The 15,787-nt window shown below is 48.7% G+C and overlaps 1 protein-coding gene across 4 annotated transcripts in view; it reads right to left on the bottom strand.

The window, feature by feature from the left end:
• The window catches only part of APBA1 (amyloid beta precursor protein binding family A member 1), a 413,377-nt gene that overhangs the window by 83,422 nt on the left and 314,168 nt on the right, over positions 1–15,787 (bottom strand). The gene's annotated exons all lie outside the window — the stretch shown is intronic.

The raw sequence follows: 15,787 nt of genomic DNA on the forward strand, positions 1-15,787 counted from the left end.
TTATGGGATTTGTAAAGCGCATCAGCTACTTAGTGATAAAAATCTCTGTGTGTCAGACTCAAACCTTTGAACCTCACACATTCTTTGATGGGCAACCAGTGTAATTAGTTTAAGACAGGTTGGATGTGAGCTCTCCTGGGTTGCAGCAGAATCCTGGCAGACGCATTCTGCATCAACTGTTGTCATATGGGTACATGAGGTCGGGTTAAGAAACACCATTTTATATGCTCAGGTTCTTAAGTTGCCTTCTCTCCCAAAACACAATGACATTTGACACATATTTGTTTGCGTGCAAATGCAGGATAATATTCTTTGAACTGGGTTGTGCTTACACTACCACTTTGTAGACACTAACAAAACACCCTGAAAATTCTGTACAAGGGCTAAGATCTTCACGCACAGCGTTATTTGTTTTGCCTGCTCGGCGACAGAGATATCACAATAGAATAAACAATATCGGCCTTGCTGGGGCTTCGGCATGGTAACATTGAGGATGTTATTTTATATATATATATGGCATCAAGCCTTTGCTTAGACAGAGGAGCATTTTTCTGGCACTTAGAGGCTGATCCATGCCGGAATCCCAGCTCAGCTGATTCCCATTTACCTCATGCGAGGAATGCTGTCCGACTCTACATCAAGACGGACAGCTTGATGGCACTAACCCACAGGTAACAGGGAGTTAGATCACCCTACAGGGATCTGGGGGTTAATGTTTGCATTGTTCAGCATTCTGTCCATCATTTGTTACTTTTACCGGGTTACGTCCAGCACTGAAGGTCATCCTCTTGTTTCTGGGTAGGGTAGTACTACACAAAATGGTAATACTTTTTCTACATACAGCAGCATACGTCATCCTGGAAGCCAGAAATCCTCTGTACAAAGTTGAATCAATGTGTTGTACCCTACTCGATGACATGGGACCGCCACTGATAGTACTAGCCATTCTGACTCAAATGTATTATGGAAGAACCACGCTTTCTAATTTGCAAATGTGCTATTTAACTTGCTACACAATGGTATGATTGGTCATGCTCATCCCACATGAGACATCGCTCCGAGTATATAGATAGTCTCTGGGCTACTAAATCTTACAACTAGAGTGGTTCAAGTTTGGATAGAAACCACCAAATAACAGGGATGGGAAAATAGATTAACAGGTATTACTCCTCTATAAACATGGACTGAGGAAGTTTAAAAACAGGGATTTTTAAATGTGAGCTATAGAAGGGCTCTCTCCTGGAGCCCAGAAGGACTTGTATCATTTGAATAACTTACAGCGAAGAATGATTTTGCATCTACATAAATGTTTAAATATTTGAAATTTCTACCTGCCTTGTTGGTCCCTGTCAAGGATGTTACTCGACTGGAACACAGTGTTATCAGAACTAGTCTCTAAAATGCCGAACACTGGCAATTGGATAGACTGAGGTACCACTATTATTATTATTATTATTATTATTATGGGATTTGTAAAGCACATCAGCTACTTAGTGATAAAAAGCTCTGTGTGTCAGACTCAAACCTTTGAACCTCACACATTCTTTGATGGGCAACCAGTGTAGTTAGTTTAAGACAGGTTGGATGTGAACTCTCCTGGGTTGCAGCAGAATCCTGGCAGACGCATTCTGCATCAACTGTTGTCACATGGGTACATGAGGCCGGGTTAAGAAACGTCATTTTATATGCTCAGGTTCTTAAGTTGCCTTCTCTCCCAAAACACAATGACTTTTGACATATTTGTTTGCGTGCACATGCAGGATAATATTCTTTGAACTGGGTTGTGCTTACACTATCACTTTGTAGTCACTCTAACAAAACACCCTGAAAGTTCTGTACAAGGGCTAAGTTCATCACGCACAACGTTATTTGTTTTGCCTGCTCGGCGACAGAGCTATCACAATAGAATAAACAATATCGGCCTGGCTGGGGCTTCGGCATAGCAACATTGAGGACGTTATTTTATATATATATATATGGCATCAAGCCTTTGCTTAGACAGAGGAGCATTTTTCTGGCACTTAGAGGCTGATCCATGCCGGAATCCCAGCTCAGCTGGTCCCATTTACCTCATGCGAGGAATGCTGTCCGACTCTACATCAAGACGGACAGCTTGATGGCACTAACCCACAGGTAACAAGGAATTAGATCACCCTACAGGGATTTGGCAGAGTCCCTCATCCTAAACGTGATAGGTTAGGATGCGCTAGGTAGGAGTACACTATATTACAGTAGTTGTATGCAAGCATATATTCCCTGTAATAAGCAAAATGGTTGAACAGGTCCTCATTTTAACCATTCTAGTAATGCTAATCACATTATTCTGTTTACTTCTATTGAATAATGCAGCAAAAGTATTTTACTCAAGAATCACAATGATTCCATAAATATTGAAATGCTTTACTGTGTATTTCTTGTGTATCTCTTTGGGTATCCATAAGTAACTAAGCAAAAGGGTTCTAGATCTGTGACCACGATTTTCTTGAGGAGTCGAGGTCGTCATGTTCCGAGGTTACACAATCCATTTCCAACCCTGTCAGGTTATGGTTACAGATGGTTCACTGTGAGCTAGCAGGACTTCGGCCAACATATCCGGACGGTGTGCAGGGAATCAGAGTCGCACAGTTCTGATGGTTATGTTGTCCAACAAATGCACAGTTTTACTTGAGAAAGTATAAGCTGTATGACATGGCACTGCCAATGTTCTAGCTTGGGTTCTTATTTTATGGATTGCCTGAGTATTTTTCTTTTGTATACCCAAAGACCCCTACTCTCCTCTTAACCAGAGACATCCGTACTGTTAGGGAAATAATCCTCCTCAGCTGAGTCGGTACACCCTATGTACTGGCTATTGGTTGTTTAAGCTTGTACTTTTTAAAGGATCTCCACATAGAGGTACCCTCTCTGATTCCACATATTCAAATATTTGACGATGAACCAGAAATCAAGATACCAGCTAACTGCAGACATGTGATTACACAAATGTTGTTACAACGTGGTCTACCTCAGACGGGTTGAGATGTCACCTTCGTGGTTAAGGCCCACAAAGCATTCAGGACAGAGATATTCCATTCATGGGTTACACTGCCAGCAGCTAATACAAATACAAGACTGTTTCACACATACACTGCAGATACAGTTCCTAACAGCTACACAGCTTATGAAGAACTAGAAATACCACTAATTTACCAAGAACATCAAAATTGGTTTGAAGGCCCCCTACCACATATAGGAGGAGGCAGGTAGACCCCAGTACAGCCAGTTGACATAGTCCAACCTAGAGGTGATCAGGGCCTAGATCACAGTTTTTTGCTGTGTAAGGGGGAGGAGGTAAAGGAATTTTTAAAAACATCTTTAGCAGGCCAAAGCAGGTACTTACTACCCCCGCTACCTGGGGAGTGAAAGAAGCAGTGATATCGAATGTAACCCCCAAATTACGTGCTATTGCGGCAGGTGGTGGGGACATCCTTTGGCCAATAGCCATTGTTCCAGCTGGGCGGGGGGATCCCAAAGAGCAGAATTTCTGTCTTGCTGGTGTTAAAATGAAGGCAGCTGTCGCGCATCCACTGAAACACAGCGGTCAAGCATGCCTTGAAATTGTGCAGTGCTTTGGGTGTGTTTCTATCTAGAGTGAGGAGCAGTTGCATATCGTCTGCACAAGATAAAATCTGTACTCCAAATGATTCTATTAGGGTCACTAGAGGAGTCATATACACATTGATCAATGTGGAGCTCAGTGCAGACCCAGGGGTTTAGGTTCCGAGGCAAAAGGCGCCATCCATACCGTTTGGGACCTGTCTGCCAGAAAGGAGTGGAACCATGCTAAGGCTGAGCCACAGACACTTATGGCACCAAGGCGCTGCAGGAGTGTCGAACGCGATACTGTATCAAAAGTTGCAGATAGATCAAGGAGAGTCAGTACCACCTGCTTCCCTTGATCCACCGCTAGCCTGATCGTATCTGCCATCTCCAGCAATGTAGTCTTGGTGCTGAAACCCGAGTGAAAGACCGACTGGGCGGGATGAAGTAAGATGTTCTGCTCCAAGAAGGCTGTTTATTTATGAGCTTCTCAAGTATCTTGGTAAAGGCTGGCAGCAGACAAATAGGTGTAACATTGGCAAGGTTGGACTTGTCCCCCAAAGGTTTCTTTAAGAACGGAATCAGATTGGCCTGTTTCCTGCCACTGGGCACTGTGGCCGGTTGTATCGACGGATTTAAAAGCGGATTTAAAGGGAGGGTAATAGAGTCTCAGTTAGCAACAAGAATATGAGGAGGGCAAGGGTCATCCAGTGACATAGATTTACATGCTCTCAAGGCGTGAGCAGACTCCTCTAGCGAGATCCGGTCAAATTAATGCAGCAATTGGCAACAAGGGGACACTGTAATCTTCTGCAGAGCCATGGGTCCACTAATACTCATGGAGATGGCATTCATGGAATGTACGAAGTCCAAAATGGTTTTGATTTGGGTTCCGAAGAAATTGGAAAGTTGGGTGTAGAGTTTGATAGAGGGTGTTAAAGGATGAAGCAGGACGTCCGTTTGAGTAAACCTTTTAACGATTTTGATTACCTCACCAGGTTTGTTATGAGATGGTCTAGCACACCTGTGAAAAAGTCAGACTGAGCTTTCTTGATTGTTCAGTGAAAGGTATTTAAAGCCTTCTTGTATAGAGACTTATCATTAGGGAGGTATTAACACCACCAGCTTCTTTCCAGTTTCTTATAATGCTTTCGGAGCAAAGGGCTGACTGTCATTTTACTGAGGGATTGACCTCTCTCGGTTTGATGGGTGTGATGCACTCAGCTGCCTGTAGAAGGCAGGTGTTGACCAATGTAACATCAACCTCCATGTCCCCACGCATATGTGAAGGATACTCGCTCAAGGCGGGGCTGAACTCAGAGGGATAGATGATGGCCCAATTTTGGTGACATAGAGAGGAACGCTTCCTGCGTATGTGCGGTCCGTGATCTATTGAACAGTGGAATTAGATGAGTGCATAGTCGGACCAGGTCAGTGGTTTTATATCAAGTACCGAGACTTGGCTGGTATCTAGGGTGTGACCAGAACTGTGAGTGGGCTGGGTCATAAACTGCTGCATGTCCCATGATGACATATTTTCCAGAAGGAGTTGGCCATGTGGGTCAGAGCATGAGTCCACATGTATATTGAGGTCCCCTAATACCGTAAAAATTGAGTATTTTAGCATGTACTTCGAGAGGAACCTATCTAGGGAGGACAGAAATTTCACTTTCCTGCCTAAGATGGTGGTGATGTGGGGGTGTGGGGGGGGGGGGGGGGAGTGACAGATCAGCACACCGGCCAGAATTTTGATTGCAGAGTGAAATGCAGAAGCCCATAGACTCCGCCCCAAGAAGCTCCTTTGTATCAAAGCCGGTACAGTTAAGAAAGTGTTTGTAAATGATAGCAATCCCACCCCCTTTTATTCCACTCTATCCAGGTGCAGCATGGAGTAACCGGCCGTGCTAGCCGATTCTACATCTGGCATCCATGTTTCGATCAGGAAAAACATGTTGCCCTTGTCCTCCCCCAAAATGCTGTGAATGTGCAAGGCATTTTTGTGTAGTGACTTAATATTACAGGGTAGGGCACATGTCACCAGCCTGTTTAAGGAAAAGGGCTTGGGGCTTCGAGAAGACTGGGCCCTGGGAGGCAGACCCCGTCCCTATAGGGCAGCACAACATTGCTGGCAAGTAGGGGGCTGACATAAGAGTTGGACCGAACAGTGCAGAATGACTCCTGTCTCAGGGAGAGAAGCTCAGAGCCCTTGTAGGTGATACGATGCCCGCGAGTCAAAATGGACAGCATGGCTGGCGCAGATTGCGGGAATCCGCCTGCTTTAAAGGAAGTGCCAACATTCAACACAGGCTCGGCACTAGACCGCTGACTAGCCCAGAACTAGGTGGTGGACTTGGGAGGAAAGGAAGATTATAAGTAAAGTAGCCCTCGCAATATCTAAGGGTAATGGCAATTTGAGCTGGTTTTAGGCTAGTGCAGATAAAAGTATTACAACAAGTACATTATACCTAGACAAGATTGAAAAAGATGGGCATATAAGGAGGGGTGTCAGGACTTTCCTGGGGTGGTTGCCAACGGGTTTGCCGAGGCGGAGATGCCGACATGCCATGAAGCCAGTTCACAGCTGCAACACAAAAGGGAAGCCCTGCCGTGGGATGGTGACAGGCGAGAGATACTTATGTGGCTTGGAGACAATTCTCAGCAGGAACAAGCTTACCCCAAAGGTCCACATCATTTCTGGACTGTGAGCGGAGTTTGGGGCAGACAGAGGATAGCGGTATGCTGGGAGAGAACATGCACTGGCCAAGCCCGAGTTGGTGCCAGATACTCTGGCCAGGCACACAGTGCAGAGATGGCGGCTTAGTGTTTTGGGGCCAGTGTGTCCTGACATGAAGAAGGGCAGGGCTTAAACAGGCAAGCCCTAATAACAGATGAAACTGGAACTGGGAGAAGAGAATGCCCTGATGGGGAGGATAAGTTTAAAATGAAGGCTTACCTTGCAGGAGCCAATAAAAAGAAGGGAATGCGTGGATGCTGATACTCCTAACTTAAAAGAACTAGTGAGAGAATGGGAGGTGGTATTCGAGGAAGATTCAGGAATCAGAGTGGACTTCAAAACAGGACTCTCCTGGGCAGTTGTTGAGAAGCGGCCCAGGAAGAAGACTCTGCGCTTCTGTTTCTCCCCTTACAGGGTAACAAGGATGTGGCATGGCAGGGGAAAGGAGGGGGAGCAGAGGGTGAACCAGCCCAGGAGGAACCATTGTTTTTCTTGTTACAGGTGGCAGCTGAATAGTTCCAGGAAGCTCCAAGGTAAGGAAAACTCTCCAGCTGGGGTGTAATGCTGGGATGAATTAAGGACTAAGGCAGAGAATATACAATATTTTGAGGTCAACTATAAAGGAGTATGAAGTAATAGCTTGAAAATTGTCAATAAACTTCAAACTCTGGCAAAGAATAATCTGTTGAGAGTCACTGTAGCATATTTAACTGGTGTCCTTTGCAGACTCATAGTTGCATAGTTTTCTTGTACATGCATCCATTTTGTATATTGGCCACGCCTCACTTCTTACTGAGAACCCCCTCTGCCACCTCTACAGGTTCTGAAACTGTACAGTAGACATGCCATTTAAGGATGGAGAGACTGACGACTTCTTATAGTACATTGTTTTCAAAGACCTTCGTAAACTAGCAGTAGTGAAGCTGCACTTTTTCCTGTATACCTTTACATAACTGTGTACAGATCCCTTTTTGTGACAAGTCTGTATAAAATGCCATCTTAACTGATTTATTGGTTGTGAGTGCCAACTGTTTTTTTCTTTATGCTATGATGCATGGTATATACGAGTATGTCTGATCCAAACAGTACCTGTTAGCATGTGGTTTATCTACCTTGCACTGTTATACTTATGACTTTAATCTATCAAGGCGATATGATGTGTTTAAAAAATAAATCATATGCTCAGACAAATGATGTCTGCCACCCAATATGGCTTTCCCCTAGACCAGTGGGGTTTTGGGTGGGGATTACTGCCTGCCTTCATACAATAGTGGTGAATACACAGACCCCCAAATGCTAAATGTATGTTATTTGTAATATGCAACCACAACTCACCAACATCAGAATAAAATGCTTTAAAACTTCGGTTTAATGGTTGGTCATCAGGATTGGCCAATTTGGTGCCCATGGATGAACTACAACAATGACTCAAGTGAAAGAGCAAATGGGTAAAACTTGATTATATTAAGTCATGAACAATGGTGTCTGCAGTGGGTGGGACTATCCGTTCTGGGATGTCTGATTCCCACTACCCCAGCCACCCCTTGACCGGGAATGTTAACCCCCTGATGGGTGCGGCTATGTCTGCTTTACCTCAATGATCTAAAAGTGTGCACTACTGATAATGGAAGTCTCGTGCATCACATTCTTCATGTTTATAGTTTAAAGGTTGTGATAAAATAATACAAATGCTTATTAGTGCTAAGGCTGAGAATGGGATATTTAAGTGACAGAAAGCATGGGGCCAACAGTTCCAACCCAATGTAAACTTCAGCCCTCCCAAAGTAGTTGATTGGCGATTACCACTTTTATGCCACTAAATTAACAGTCACAACATTTACCTAAATTCTACTTATAGTCCTGTACTGTAATGAAAAATGTTGTGTGATCTCTAAAATCTTGATATGACAACACTACACACACTAATTATTTAAAACAATGTAACTGAGCCAGTGATCTACATTTGAGCAACAGGATTATTCACTTTACCAGCCTATAGGTATTTCAAAGTCTTCAATATAATTTTGAACAAAGATTTGGGATAATTATAAGAGACCACTATATGTTTGGACAAAACCAGTGGCGTAGCGGAGGGGTCTGTTATGTTCAAGGGAACACCCCCCCCCCCGCTTACGCGAGGGTGGTCCCGTCTGTGACCCGGAAGGGCCTAGGTAAATAAATGGGGGCTGGACCGGATGATCCGGGTCAGTGCACCGAAGCGCAATACGAAGCGTAGGTGTGTGTTTTCTATCTCCTCCACGATCCCGGAGTGCATGCTGCCCGCCTACCTCCCGCTGTCCTTCTCAGTCCTATACCGAACATAACAACTGGCGACGAGGGGGTCTTTCCGGACTCTCGCTACCCGACGGCTGGATCCTCGCTGCCTGACCCGCTCCGGTGGCGGCCGCCACACGGAACGCTGCTACTCGCACGTCTACACGCGGCCTGTCTCGGCCGCCTCCCTGCTTTCTCCCAGTCACCGGTGCTGTGTGCTCTTCCTCCTCGCCCCGCATCGAAGCTGCCGTCCTGCACCAAGAGCACGTGGGAGCGCTCTCATCGACCGGCCTGCTGCCTGGTTTGCCCCATCGCATGTGCCTGTGTCCTGGCGGTGCTGCATTGGAGGACGCCCCCCCCTTCAGCCTACTCTTCCCGGTCAGTTGCTGTCTGTGTCTCTGCAGTGGGTTGCTGTCTGTGGTGGCGGCGTCGGTGTGGCGCATAGGCTGCTGTGTGACGGAGGGGTGCCCGCGTCTGCTGATTCCTGCCCAGGGGGTCTTACCTGCCGCCGCCTGGTGCCACGTGGAGTGTGCTCGCCGTCGCTCGACGCCCGGTCCCTGTGACCTGGATGCTGGGTGCCTGTAGGCCGCATCTTGCCGCGGCCTGCGCCGGAAGTGCAGAGTTTTGGCTGTTTTGACTGCGTCAATCCCTGAAGCGCCTCATCTGTCGTTTCAAAGTCTGCCTACACCTGCTGTTTTTGGTCCTCCCGCCCAGTCAGCGCCAAGATGACGACGGTTCCCCCGGTGGAGGCGTTCATTGTGGACGGCCCGCCGTCCGCCCAGGTGGCCAAGTGGAAAGAGTGGCTGGAGCGCCTGGAGAATTACTTTGCCGCAGTCGGCCTCAAGCCTGAACGACATCGGCCCATGCTCCTGCATCTGGGTGGTTCTGCAGTTCACCGATTGGCCAAGTCCGTGGTGGAAACCGGCCCTCCCTACACCTATGCCACACTCAAGGCGGCCCTGACCGCACATTTTGAGCCCCTAGCGAATCCAGATTACGAACGTTTTCTCTTACGCCAAGCAAGGCAACAACCGGAGGAATCAGTTGACACCTTCTATGCTCGTCTGAAAGAACTGGCAAGCACCTGTACTCTACCGGACACAGATGACGAGCTGCGGGCGCAATTCATCCAAGGCTGTTCGTCCGTGAAGTTGAGAGAAAGAGTCCTCGAACTGCCCGGAATCTCCATGGCGGACATTCTCACCATGGGCCGGTCCAAGGAATTGTCCAAGGTGCGCGCCGCACATATGGAAACGGCCCTCCAACGTCAAGTGAAAACAGAGCCAGTTAACGCGGTGGTGGCGACGACCCCGAAGAAAACGTCTAAGAAGAAGCCGGAACACGGAACACCACCACCCTCGTCTCGTACCTGCTACATGTGCGGAGGCCCGTACCCACACCAAGGTCCATGCCCTGCGCAAGGAAAAAGGTGTTCGGCATGTCGTCGTCTGAACCATCTAGCCAAAGTGTGCCGATCGGCGGGACGTCAGCGGCAACAAAGTCGGCAGATCAATGCGGTGGATGCCCCTCCACCCGAAACGGAGGAAGACGACATGGATGACGATGAGGACGAAGGCACGGTCCATGTAATTCACGCCTTACAGCCTGATGGATGTCCGAGACGAAGGGCACCGAAGTGTCACGTCAAGATTGCAGGGCATCTCACGCCGGTGCTGATCGACACAGGTGCGTCCATTAACATAATGGCCCAGTCCATGCTGAATTCCTTCCCAACTCAGCCCGTCCTGAAGCCAACGTCCATACAGGTGTTTGCTTATGGCTCCGGCACACCCCTCACTGTGGTAGGCGTCTTCACCACCGACATCGCCCACGAGGCCAACTCCGTCCGCACCAAGGTGTACGTCACCAAGGAGGGTACGGGGATGCTGTTGGGCTGTCGTACGGCGGAACATCTGCAACTGGTGGTTTTTGCGTTCGCTGTGCACCTGGAGGATGTCGAGTCATTGGTGGAAGAATTTCGAGACCTGTTCAACGGCATTGGATGCCTGAAGGACCACCTGGTACGGCTGCACATAGACCAATCAGTACAACCAGTTGCTCTCAAGCATCGGAGAGTGGCGTTTCATCTGCGGCCCAAGGTTGAAGAGGAACTAAGAAAATTGGAGGCCGCTGACATCATTGAGAGAGTGGACGGACCAACACCTTGGGTTTCCCCCATTGTGATAGCCCGGAAACCAAAACAGCCGGGTGAAGTCCGGATATGCGTGGACATGCGTTTGCCGAACCACGCCATCAAGCGGGAACGCCATCTGACGCCCACTGTCGACGACATTGTTGCGGAGGTCAGCGGATCGCGCTGGTTCTCGAAGATGGACCTTCGGGCGGGCTACCATCAACTCCTGCTGGATCCCGAGTCAAGAGCCATAACCACCTTCTCCACCCATGTGGGCCTGCGCCGCTACAAGCGCCTCAGCTTCGGGGTGTCCAGCGCGGCGGAAGTGTTTCAGGATACCATCAGAGGGGTGTTGGCTGGCCTCAGTGGAGTCATAAATGTCAGTGATGACATTCTTGTACATGCGCCGACTCTGGAGGAACACATGAACGGCCTACGATGCGTGTTCCGGAGACTCCAGGACAGTGGTCTCACGTTGCATCGCGAGAAGTGCGAATTCCTAAAAAAGGAGATAGCGTTTTTTGGATATCACTTTTCGCAACAAGGAGTGTCGCCCGACCCTGCCAAAGTTCGAGACATCCAGACGGCACCGGCCCCGACCACAGTCACCGGAGTGAGAAGCTTCCTGGGCATGGTCACCTACTGTGGTCGATTCATCCGGAACCTCACGAATCTAACAGCACCTCTACGGGACCTCACGAAGAACGCCGCAACCTGGGAATGGGGCCCCAGTCAAGAGAAGGCTTTTCAGGACACCAAACACGCTCTGTCCGCCGAAACCACCCTGGCGTACTTTGACCCCACCCGGGAATCCGAACTGTCGGTGGATGCCAGTCCCATCGGCTTGGGTGCTGTATTGTCCCAGAAGCAACTGGACGGGGAATGGGCCCCGGTTGCCTACGCGAGCCGGGCTCTGACAGAAACTGAGCAAAGGTACTCCCACATCGAAAAGGAGGCGATTGCGATACATTGGGGGTGTCGTCACTTCCACCTCTACCTCTATGGGCAGCCATTCACGGTTCATACTGATCACAAACCGCTGATTCCTCTCTTCATGGGTGTGTCGTCGAAACCACCCCCAAGAATCGAAAAGTGGATCCTGCAGCTGCAGGAATATCAATTCAAAGTGGTCTACCGCCCGGGGACGCAAAACCCCGCGGACTTCCTCTCCAGACATGCCCGGCCAGTTACCCGAGAAGAGGAGTCTGAAGCGCAGGAGACGGAGGAGTATGTCAGGCTGGTGGTGGAACGCTCTCGACCCCTGCCCATCAGGCTCGAGGACATCCTGGAGGCGACCAAACAGGATGACTGCTGGGAGTTGGTGATATCCGCGATTGGATCAGGAAGGTGGCACTCCCTGTTGGAGAACCTGACACACCGCACAGATGATGCACAACTGGCGTTAAGGGCTCTTCACAACGTCCGGTCTGAATTGGCCGTGTCCCCCGAGGGATGTCTGATGAGAGGCACGCGTCTGGTTATCCCCAGGTCATTACAACAGCGAGTGGTGGACTTAGCTCACATTGCGCACCAAGGGGTAGTCAAGACAAAATCCCGTCTGAGGAGCAAGGTGTGGTTCCCTAATCTGGACAGTGTGGTGGAGAGGACTGTCCGGTCCTGTGCGCTCTGCCAAGCGGTAGGCCCAGCGGATCCGCCGGCCCCAATCCTGACGGAAGATATACCTCCTCACCCGTGGCACCGAGCGAGTGCCGACTTTGGGAGCCTACCGGATGGCCGACACATGCTTGTCGTCATTGACGATTTCTCAAAATACCCCGAGGTTGAGATACTGGACTCCATTACGGCGAGCAATACCATACCTCGTTTCGAGAAAATTATGGCCAGCCATGGGCTAATCAAGGAGCTACGCACAGACAATGGTCCGCCATTCGCCAGCCATGAGTTCTCTGAATACCTCCGATCAAGAGGTGTCCGTCATGTAAAGATCACACCACGATGGCCACAGGCTAATGGTGAGGCCGAGCGTTTCATGCGCACCCTGAACAAAGTGCTCCGGATAGCAATGTCTCGAGAGCAGAACATGGAGTGTGCCCTGTACAATTTCGTAAAAGAATACAGACTTACGCCTCACTCGACCACCATGGCCAGCCCTGGGTTTCTGTGCAATCAACGGGTGCTGAATGATGTATTTCCCCAGGTGACACCATCCTTGCCTGCGTATCGTCAAGTATCCGAACGCCTCCGACAGAGGCGGGCCAAGAATGACCGAATGTCCCAGAGGCGCCATGCCAGGAGCAATGCGTTTGTGGCCGGTGAACGGGTGCTGGTGAAGAATCGACATCCACGAGGGAAGTTCTCCCTTCCGTTTGAACCGGAGCCCTGGGTGATTCAGACAGTCAAGGGCACGATGGTCACTGCCCAGAGGGGCCACGAGACAGTCACCAGGAACATCTCCCAATTCAAAAAATACCGGTGCCCGGCACAACCAAGTGAGATGGTGCCAGAGTCTGAGGGTGGCGAACCGACGGGCGACGCCTTTGATGAGGAGAGTGTTCCACCAGGGCCAGTTCCCCCACTGCCTGGGGCAGTTGTGGAACATTCACCGGGGGCGGCTGGAGCTGAAAGCCGTAGAGATGTGAGCGAAGGTCGAGGTGGACACAGATATCATCTCAGAGCCAATCCAGCGGTGTCGTCTCGACTGAGAGGTTTTGTAATGGACTAGAGAAAAGAAATGCAGTTCTCTCTCTCTCTCTCTCTCTCTCTCTCTCTCTCTCTCTCTCTCTCTCTCTCTCTCTCTCTCTCTCTCTCTCTCTCTCTCTCTCTCTCTCTCTCTCTCTCTCTCTCTCTCTCTCTCTCTCTGTGCACCGAAGCGCAATACGAAGCGTAGGTGTGTGTTTTCTATCTCCTCCACGATCCCGGAGTGCATGCTGCCCGCCTACCTCCCGCTGTCCTTCTCAGTCCTATACCGAACATAACAGGGTCCACCTCTGGTAGCACGAGTTTTGGGGGCGGAGGGCTCCCCCCGCCTGCGGTCTCGGAGCGGGCATCAGTCCCCACCCCCCGCTCTCAAACGAAAAGGAGATCTCATTAGCATCTCACACCCGTTTCAGTCTGGCCGCCGCGGGGCGGCAAACTCTGGGACAGACACGGGCAGCCAAAAGGCTAACTACGCCACTAGACAAATCTACCACACAGAGCATCGCTTGTGCATGTATTTTGGTTTTATTTCTGGCTATATATAAATAGAAATACATGTTCCTAATGCTGTGCTGGAACACTAACTAGCTGGAGGGCTGTAATGTGAAGTAGATTAAGGCCCTCCTTAAACTGGCCCAGAGTCGGGCGCAATAATGATAGCATCTGATAAAATCCGACACCAAGGTGTTTGGGGTTTATTGGGGGTGAGAATTATTGCCTTCATGTGTCTTGTCCAAGAAATGGGGCTCAACATCAGAATTATAGTGCTTACTGCACCGAAATCCGGTATCTGAGCTGTAAAATTGAACAAAAATGGAAAGGATATTTTGTATGGACACCCCAAAAAGTTTTGTTACAGAATACATTTTGACCTCATCACAGATCAGAGTCAAATTCGGAAGGAAGAGTCAATAGTAAATTAACTAAGCAGCTACCAAACTTGGTGTGAATCTGTGTAATAGCTTGAAAGTTAAACAAAACAAGCACTGGTAAACCAATAGGTCGCATCTTTGAGGCCTATCGACTTTGTCAAGGTTTTTTTAGCTTCAGAGATGCTATACATATACAGCATGGCTAAATAACTGCAATTAAAGCCTACAACGCAGCTGGCTACACCATTTTGTTGGCGTGAGCGCCCACAAAATGAAGCAGGAGCTTTTTTTAATTTCCCGCTCCAAGTTGGATCGGAAAGAAAAATAATGTGCAAAGGCATTTTTTTTATCATGGCTGGGGGAGCAACACAGATGGCACGGGTAGGGCAACACAGAGGCTATAGATGGGGGAAACAAGGAGGGGTTAGGGGAGGAGAAGCAAAAGGCAAAGGAGCAGGAGGGAGTGGGCGAGGAGAAGCAACACAGAGGCTGGGAGTGGGGAGGAGAAGCAATGGATGACAGAAGTATGGCATGGGTGAGGAAACAACACAATGGGCGGGGAGAAGGAAGTAATAGGAGGGGTGGGGAACAGAAGCAACAGGCAAGAGAGAGACATGGAGTGGGTCTGGGAGAAGTACATAGGCTAGAAAGCAAGGGAGAGAGGTCACAAGTGCGAGCGCATCACAGATGGGACAGGAGAAGACACTGTGACAGTGAGCAACTCTAAGTGCAGGGGAAGAGAAGTACACAAGGGGGGCAGCTGGAAAACACAGGCATTCTCGAGGAGTGCTCAGTCGAAATGAAAAAAAAGCAGTGCTTGAAAAGTAAGCAATGGAAGGATTGATGCAAGATGGAGAGAGGATATGCTCCATAGGAGGGCCAAATACAACATTGATTAGCTGGGACATGAATAAGAATCAACTAAATAAGAGTGACAGGAAACTCGACCAATAGTAAGCAATGGGCGATCTTATTCCGAATATGACTTTCGCAACCAGCTAGGTGTGCCGTCTGGTAAACTCGACCTAAAAAGGTGTTTGACATAACGTCTGGCTCACCCATATCAGTTTAAACACAGAGAAAAAACAAGATAAGTACTAAATTTTCTTATAAAGGAGGGGAAAAAAATCACAAATCTGTATTCCAAACCTAGCCTCTGGGTCAAATAGTCCCAACACCATTCGAAACCAACTCTGGGTCATCATTCTCCAGCTCGCAGTGCGACAGAAAGACCTCGCTGCCCAGGCTGGGACATGGTCACAAAAGATTAGTCCAGAGAAATGTTTATCTTTGCGAATTCAGATTAATTTTTTTATGCATGAGGATTTAATCCCCCTGTATCTTCAAACATGAATACACAGAACAGCCGAGTCAGAGCTCTTCTCGGGAGAAGTTAATGAGAGCGTGAATCAGATAATGGAATTTCAATAAACAAAGCACCTTTCTCATTTCCACAGGGAGATACTCGTCAAATTTCTGACATGGTTCCTGGCATCAACCGTATTGCTTGTCGGATAAATTATGGTACACTTGAGG

Source organism: Triturus cristatus, chromosome 2_1, assembly GCF_964204655.1.
Source record: "Triturus cristatus chromosome 2_1, aTriCri1.1, whole genome shotgun sequence".
Lineage (NCBI taxonomy): Eukaryota > Metazoa > Chordata > Amphibia > Caudata > Salamandridae > Triturus > Triturus cristatus.